The sequence below is a fragment of the Oratosquilla oratoria genome, chromosome 31 (genome assembly GCF_046742065.1).
Source record: "Oratosquilla oratoria isolate Oo_2021 chromosome 31, ASM4674206v1, whole genome shotgun sequence".
Classification (NCBI taxonomy): Eukaryota; Metazoa; Arthropoda; class Malacostraca; order Stomatopoda; family Squillidae; genus Oratosquilla; species Oratosquilla oratoria.
In genome coordinates, this window is record NC_134807.1 from 15,004,208 (window position 1) to 15,011,344 (window position 7,137).

A 7,137-nucleotide genomic window follows, 5' to 3' on the forward strand; every position below is an offset into this window, starting at 1 on the left:
AGAAATTATATATGTCTATGGCAATTCAGTCTTTTTCACTCGCGTTATATAAGGTATTGCAGGCAAGGGGTATGGTCTCGAACCTATAGGATAATGTGAACAATTATCGGGTACATGATAAAAATGTGTGCATAGGAGTTTTTAATCCTTGATAGTTTTATTGAGGTGGGGTGGTTGGTGGTCTAGGCATTCTGTTTATGATGAAGATATATAGCAATCTACCCCAGAGAAGGACTAGGAATATGAAGGTTAAGGAGTTAATGATAGAGAGAAATGTGGGTGTATTGTCGGGGGGAGAGGGAGTGTGTTAACTAAATCTGACAATTCTAGTCGTGAATGGGTCCGGCTAGAAGGATGAGGAGGGGAAGTTGCGTTGTCTCCGAGCACTGGGGACTTGTATTGCCAACTCTGTATCAGTGGACGGTGGGCTGAGTAGGTAAGATAGATCTATGCAGATCATTAAGGCACTCCCTGAAATGTACGCGGGAGCGGATACGGATGTTCGTTGGGCGCTCGAGAGGAACATGACACTCCGGTCACTAGATGTGTTCGTGCTCGAGCCGGCAAGGGTGTTGCGCCATTCGAGTGAGTAGGTAAAGCACTTGAGAGACTCTTCGGAGGACGGGGGTAGCGTAGGTTTGCTGCCACCATAAATATGCCTCCGTGGTACGGTTAAGGAAACATATATAGTTTCTCCGAGTCTCTTGTAATCACAGTTTCTCACATTTTACAAACTAGAGGTTCAGAGGCTCTCACTCGTCAGACTGCTGGTTCTCTGACCGGTCTGGGAGTCCCAGGTCAAAACTGCTAACCTGGCATTCCCAACTACATGGGTGTCAGGTTGGATTTATACTAAGTTTATTGGGCCTTTATGGATTTGGAAAGGGCTTATGACAGGGTAGACCGGAAGGCACTGTGGGAGGTACGAGTATTGCAGATATATGGGATAGGAGGAAAGCTTTTAAAAGCAGTCAAGATTTTTTACGAGAGTAGTCGAGCTTGTGTTAGAATCAGAAATGGAGAGAGTGGTTTGAGGTAAAGGTGAGCTTTCGCCAGGGATGTGTTATGTCGCCTTGGTTGTTCAATTTATACACGGATGGGGTGGTGCGAGAGGTAAATGGAAGGGTAATTGGTCGGGGATTGGAGATGGTTAAAGAAAATGGAGAAAAGTGGGAGATAAGTCAGTTGTTTTCTGACGACACTGCGTTTGTGGTAGGATCAGAGGAGGGATTGAGGAAGTTAGTGACAGAGTTTGGGAAGGTGTGTGAAAGAAGGAAGTTGAAGATAAATATGGGTAAAAGTAAGGTGATGAGATGTACAAGGGGAGAAAGTGGCAGCAGACTGGAAGTGAGTATTAAGGGAGAGAGACTGGAGGAAGTGGATAGCTTTAGATACTTGGGTGCGAATGTGGCGGGAAAAGGAGGAGTGGAGGTGGAGATGGAATGTAGATTGAGAGAAGCAAGTTGCCTTGGTGGATTAAAAAGTGTAATGAGAAATCGACATTTGGGAATGGATGCTAAGAAATTGAAGGTAAATAAAGATCCCTGTGTAACGTCATCAAGTTTTGGAAGTAATTAGGGCAAGGGTGATATGAAAGTCACCGAAACTTATTATTTGGGAGGTTTGGGGATGACCTAAGAATTTTCTGATTTACTTCATAGAAAGACCATATGTTGTCTTATTTCTCAGATATAAATCTGTTCACCATAGCAGTGAAAAGGGTATAATTTTGAAGATCATACCTTGAACAGTAGAACTCAAGGTCATAAATTTCTAAGGTACCTAACTTCGTAAATTTGATGTAGATGTTTGTTGTTATCAGGATGTAAGAAGACGCGCGTGGAGATTCACTTGACCCAAAGACCTTTGGCATTGGGTGACCTTGAAAGGCGAAACGCAAGTCACACCCCCATGTTGAGAGGGTCACGACTCAAAAACGGTAGCAGACAGATGTTGGCTACCATCAACATAGAATGTAAGGAACTATATTTGGCACCACATGATATTTGCGTGGGTAGCTCAATACAGGACCAAGGACCACTGGTGCTGGGCGAAGTGGGAGGTTGTAACGAGTAGAGGGGTTGTATGAAAACTGTCTTTGTGTCATTAGCAAACACCAAGATTCCTCTAGCCCAATCAGAGAGAAAAATCTGAAATCAAGCCTTCTGCAGCCGTCCTTACAGAGAGATCGAGATTAGACTGAGTACATCTGAGGAATGACATAAAGAAATATAGCATCATAAGTATAAACATATACAGGTGATGATGTACATAGAAAAGACGGCGCTTATGATTAGAAGGAAAAGAATAGAAAATAAAATAGAACTCTGAGAGACACCAGATGTTATGAAAATGGGAAAAGAGCGGTGAACCTCTGGAAAAAAGAGGAAAAAACCGTCGGATGGCTCAGCCCCAAACCAAGAGTTAATTAGACGTTACAATTCGCCTTCTCAAGTGATGCTGAAAGCCTCGTGGTGGTGATGACAGCTATCACAGCAGTTTCGGATTCTGTGATACAAAAGTGAAGAAAAAAATGAAGTGTTGGGAAGGGACACGATATCAGAGGTAAAAAAATGGCGATTGGAAACTTTCGCAGAGGTTACCTCAGCGATGACCATTTTCTATCTGTCATTTCAAACCGTAACTTTACAATCATTTGTGCGAAGAGTGCAACTGATGTGCAATTATCATTCATTTGTTGACCTAAAGGCTCGTCTAGTTCTCACTTTTACAGGAATGATATCTACTGCAGTGCCGATAGAAAATGGCATGAAACTTGTTTAGACAGATCAATCATCTGAAATCAACTTGAGAAATACTCAAACCTAAGATCTTCAGGATTTGGGCCGAAGACGATAAGCACTGGACCACTCGAGATCAAGTCTGCGATGACAGAATATTTGGATTAACTGAACAATAGGATGTCCCCATACAGCAGCACGCGGTGAGTGATGTTGCTTGAGCCGCTCGGTATGCCATCTGTCGTCACCAACAGGAGCGGGACGGAACGCCCGGAGGCAGCCTGAGGGGTGGTATGGCCCCCCCACCTTACCCCTCCACCCCTCCGTCTGCCTCCGAGCCCTTCCCGCCCCTTCGGAAGCAAAAAAGATCCCCCTCTCCCCATCCCACGGGACGTCTGCTCCACCAAGACTGGCGTGAAGAGATCGCTAAAGATAGGGAGTGATGCCAGGGTTCAATTACCCACATGCTTGCACTTATATACGCTATCGTATATATGTATTTATGCGTCAGCAAATGCGTATGCGTATGTGCGTGCGAATATGAACGCGTTCTGGTGTGGGAAACTGCCTTTTTCATGTGGTACGCGACCTAGTGTGTGGCAGATTACTTCCAGTGGATATTTTGAGTGGGTGATCACATATAGACCCCTTCCCCTCCCTCGCTCTCTCTTCGTATACTACTAGTTTCATATAGTTAGGTAAATGCACACGCATATTCGGACACACCATCAGTGAACTATGCAATAAGAAATTAGACGAATACAAAAGCAAAAAACAAAGATCTGGGAGTGTTAGTCACGGGTTTCTTGTCATCTGACAAACACATCAGCAAAATTGTGACTAAAACAGAGACTATAGACGAAAATATAAGTAGTTTTTCGTTACATAGACGAAATGATAAAAAGAAAAACGAATAATTCACCCGAGGTTAGACTAGGCATCGGTGGTGTGGTTTCCATATCCTGTAAAGTGGGAGAATATAAACAAGATTACGAAAATACCTAATTAAGCCGCGTCCACACTTGTTGCATTTCCACGTATCGTATCATCTTTGCGTACCACCTAGTGATACGATACGGTACAACAGGGTATTGTACCCACTTGTTGCGTATCCGCCTGCTGTATACGGATACGCAGCAAGTGGGTACAATACCCTGTTGCACCGTATCGTATCACTAGGTGGTACGCAAAGATGATACGATACGTGGAAATACAACAAGTGTGGACGCGGCTAAAGGGAACGGACATGCTGTCTCGCCTTGCAGATCGAATTTACGAAGAAATATTAAAAGCACTGGACGGCCATCATGGAAAGAAAAGAGAAAGACAGGTGGATTAATAGTTCAGGTCATTAAAGAAGACAAATGAACAAAGGTTTAATTTACTCCTGAGTAAAGAGACAAAGGTTATAATTTCTTTAGTTTACCGATGCCCAGTGGGGAAGAGTAACCTTGTGGTATTAAAGTTTCATTTGACCAAAGGGAATCCAGAAGTAAGGGATGGAAGAGAAAGAGAGAGAGAGAGAACAAGCGAGCGAGAGAAAGAGAGAGAGATGAGAGGGGGGAGGAAGGGAGAAACAAGAGAGAGGCGAGCGAAAGAAAGAGAGAGAGAGAGATGAGAGGGGGAGGAAGGGAGGAGCAAGAGAGAGAGGGGGAGGGAGAAAGGGAGCAAGAGAGAGAGTGAGGGAGGAGGGAAGCAAAATAGAGAGAGAGAGAGAGAGAAGGGAAGAAAGAGAGAGAGGGGAGGAGGGGGAGGGGAGGGGTCTGTGTGTGATCACACACTCAAAATATCCTCTGGAAGTAATCTGCCACACACACTAGGTCGCGTACCACAAGAAAAAAAAAGTCAGTTTCCCACACTAGAGTCGTGTTCGCCATTTATCAAACTTTTCCAGTTCACCAGTGTTGAAGCATTTAGGTAGAAAGTTGTGCATTATAACATTTCTAATTATTCTGTCTTTTTTTTTATTTTTCGTCGTGGCCTCTTGGTTTTTTTTTTTTCGTCACATACCAACAGATCTTTATCAAAAATTATTGTTCATTTTTCTGATCTGTTATCATATCTACTCTCCTCGTTCTTCCAAACTGGAAAGTTCCAGCCTTTTCTCTCCTTATATGTCTTATCAGCCAATCCTGAGATGTAGGTCTGTGTGTGTGTGTGTGTGTGTGTGTGTTTACAAAGCCATAGGGTTGGAGCTATGCTAACGGCGCCCCGTCTCTTTTCTTCCATTTGTCAAATCTTGTCTTAGATTCTTTAATCCAACTTATTCAATATAAGTCTACGCATAAAAAACAATAACAACTGATCAAACAGACGAAACAGTTACAACTTGAGGGAAACTAATTTATCAAAGAAGTGGATTGGAAGTTGGAAATAAATGTGGATAAAAACAAGGTCATGAGATGTAAAAGGGGTGAAAGTGGCAGTGAGTTAGAGGTAAAAGAATTAATGGAGAAAGGTTATAGAAAGTTGATAATTTTAGATATTTGAGGTCATATGTGGTATGGAATGTAGGACTGGGAGTGGAGGTAAATTGTAAAGTGAGGGAAGCAACTAAATGCCCTGAGGAAATGAAAAGTGTCATGAAATATAGACATTTGGAAATGAATGCAAAGAGAAAAATGTATGGAGGGGTGATGGTTCGTACGACACTTTAACGGGGAGAGACTTACGGTGGTATTCTTAAAAAAAAATTCCCTTCCAAGAATCTATATAAGATTTATATAAGGAAAGATTTATCTAAGAATACCACCGTAAGATTTTTACGGTGGTATTCTTAAAAAAATATTTCCCTTCCAAGGATTTATATAAGATTTATATAAGGAAAGATTTATATAATTTTTTTTTTAAGAATACCACCGTTAGAATTTAGGGGAAGTAGAAAGGAGAAATTTAAATATGTTTGAGATGAAGTGTTTGAGAAGTATGGTAGGTCTGACGAGGATGGATGGTGTGAAAAAAATGAGAAGGTGAGGAAGAGAGCGGAGGCGGAAAGGGGGCTGGCAGATAAGGATGACGAAAGAATACTGGGATTGTTTGGGCATATGGACAGAATGAGTGAGGAAAATCTAGCAAAAAAAAAAAAAGAGTGTGGAAGGCAGAGGTGGTTGGAGAGACTTTGAAGGGAAGACCGAGAATGGGATGGATGGGTGGGGTGAAGGTGGCCCAGAGTAAAACGGGAATGTCTGTTGAGTAGGGGAGGGAGAAGGCAAGACATAGGTGGGAGTGGAAAATGGTTGTTAATGGGAGGGAGGGTTGTCGTATTGATAATGCGGTGGTAACCTGCTGTGGATATGCTGTTTCTTGCTACATTGTTTCTGACCTAGGGAAGGGGCCGGATACAGGGATGACTCGTCATCCACGAGGAGCTTAGATGGAAGTGAAGCAGATGGGTGATGGATGGGAGTGGATGCATGCCTTAGGTGGCTACCTCCCTTATATGGGCAAAGGGCCTTTTGGTATATACACAGACAGATTGGAAAGGATTAATGAATTTAAGACAAACAATGAAGACGTGGATTATCTTTATTTCTATCACAACGGTGTGAAAGAATATGTGGACAAATTTAGCGAGAGAAAAATATCGAATAAATGACTGGTTTGATAGATAATGCAAGGCATCTAAAAATAGATATATATAGCTTGGTTCAAACGGAAGAAAAAAAATGAAAACATGAAATCCCGAGGAGAGGAAGAAACTCTAAAAAACGTAAAGATGAACCTAAAATGTTTACCAGATTTTTTTCAACGGCAAACTGACACTTGCGAAGGAATTTTTAACCTAATAATAAAAGGATTTTTTTTTTATGAAAATGCTTTAGCAGCTGAAATAGTGAGCAAAGGTTTCTAATAAGTTTTCGTCTAAGAAAATATCTTTGTGAAGGAGATGGGTCAGGAGAGAAATATTGGGTTAAGAAATATAAGTGGAAATGAAGGAAGAATAGAAACTACTGAAAACGTTGAATGTGAGGAAAGTTCCAGAGTCTGATGGAATCTTGAACTAGATACTTCAGGAATGTAGAGAACAACGGGCGGACAAGAGTCATAACACTCACACACACACAAACACACACACACACAAACACACACACCCACACACGCACATGCAAACACATACATACAGTGGTAGAGTTCCTAGCTGCCACTACGGCGGTCCGGGTTCGAATCCCGCCCAGGGCTGAAATAATGTTTAGTATCGCTGCGCTGCGAGTCGTCACTCAAACTCTCGTGGACAGGGAATTGGGTGTGTGTGAGTGTAAGGTCACAGCATTACCCATAGTTCGGTCATATATGAACTCTGAGCTCTCTCCCGGGAGGGTAATAGCTGTCGATCACGAGTCCAACACGTGACCCAAGACCATGATGAATCACACTTATACACACACGTGCACCCGGG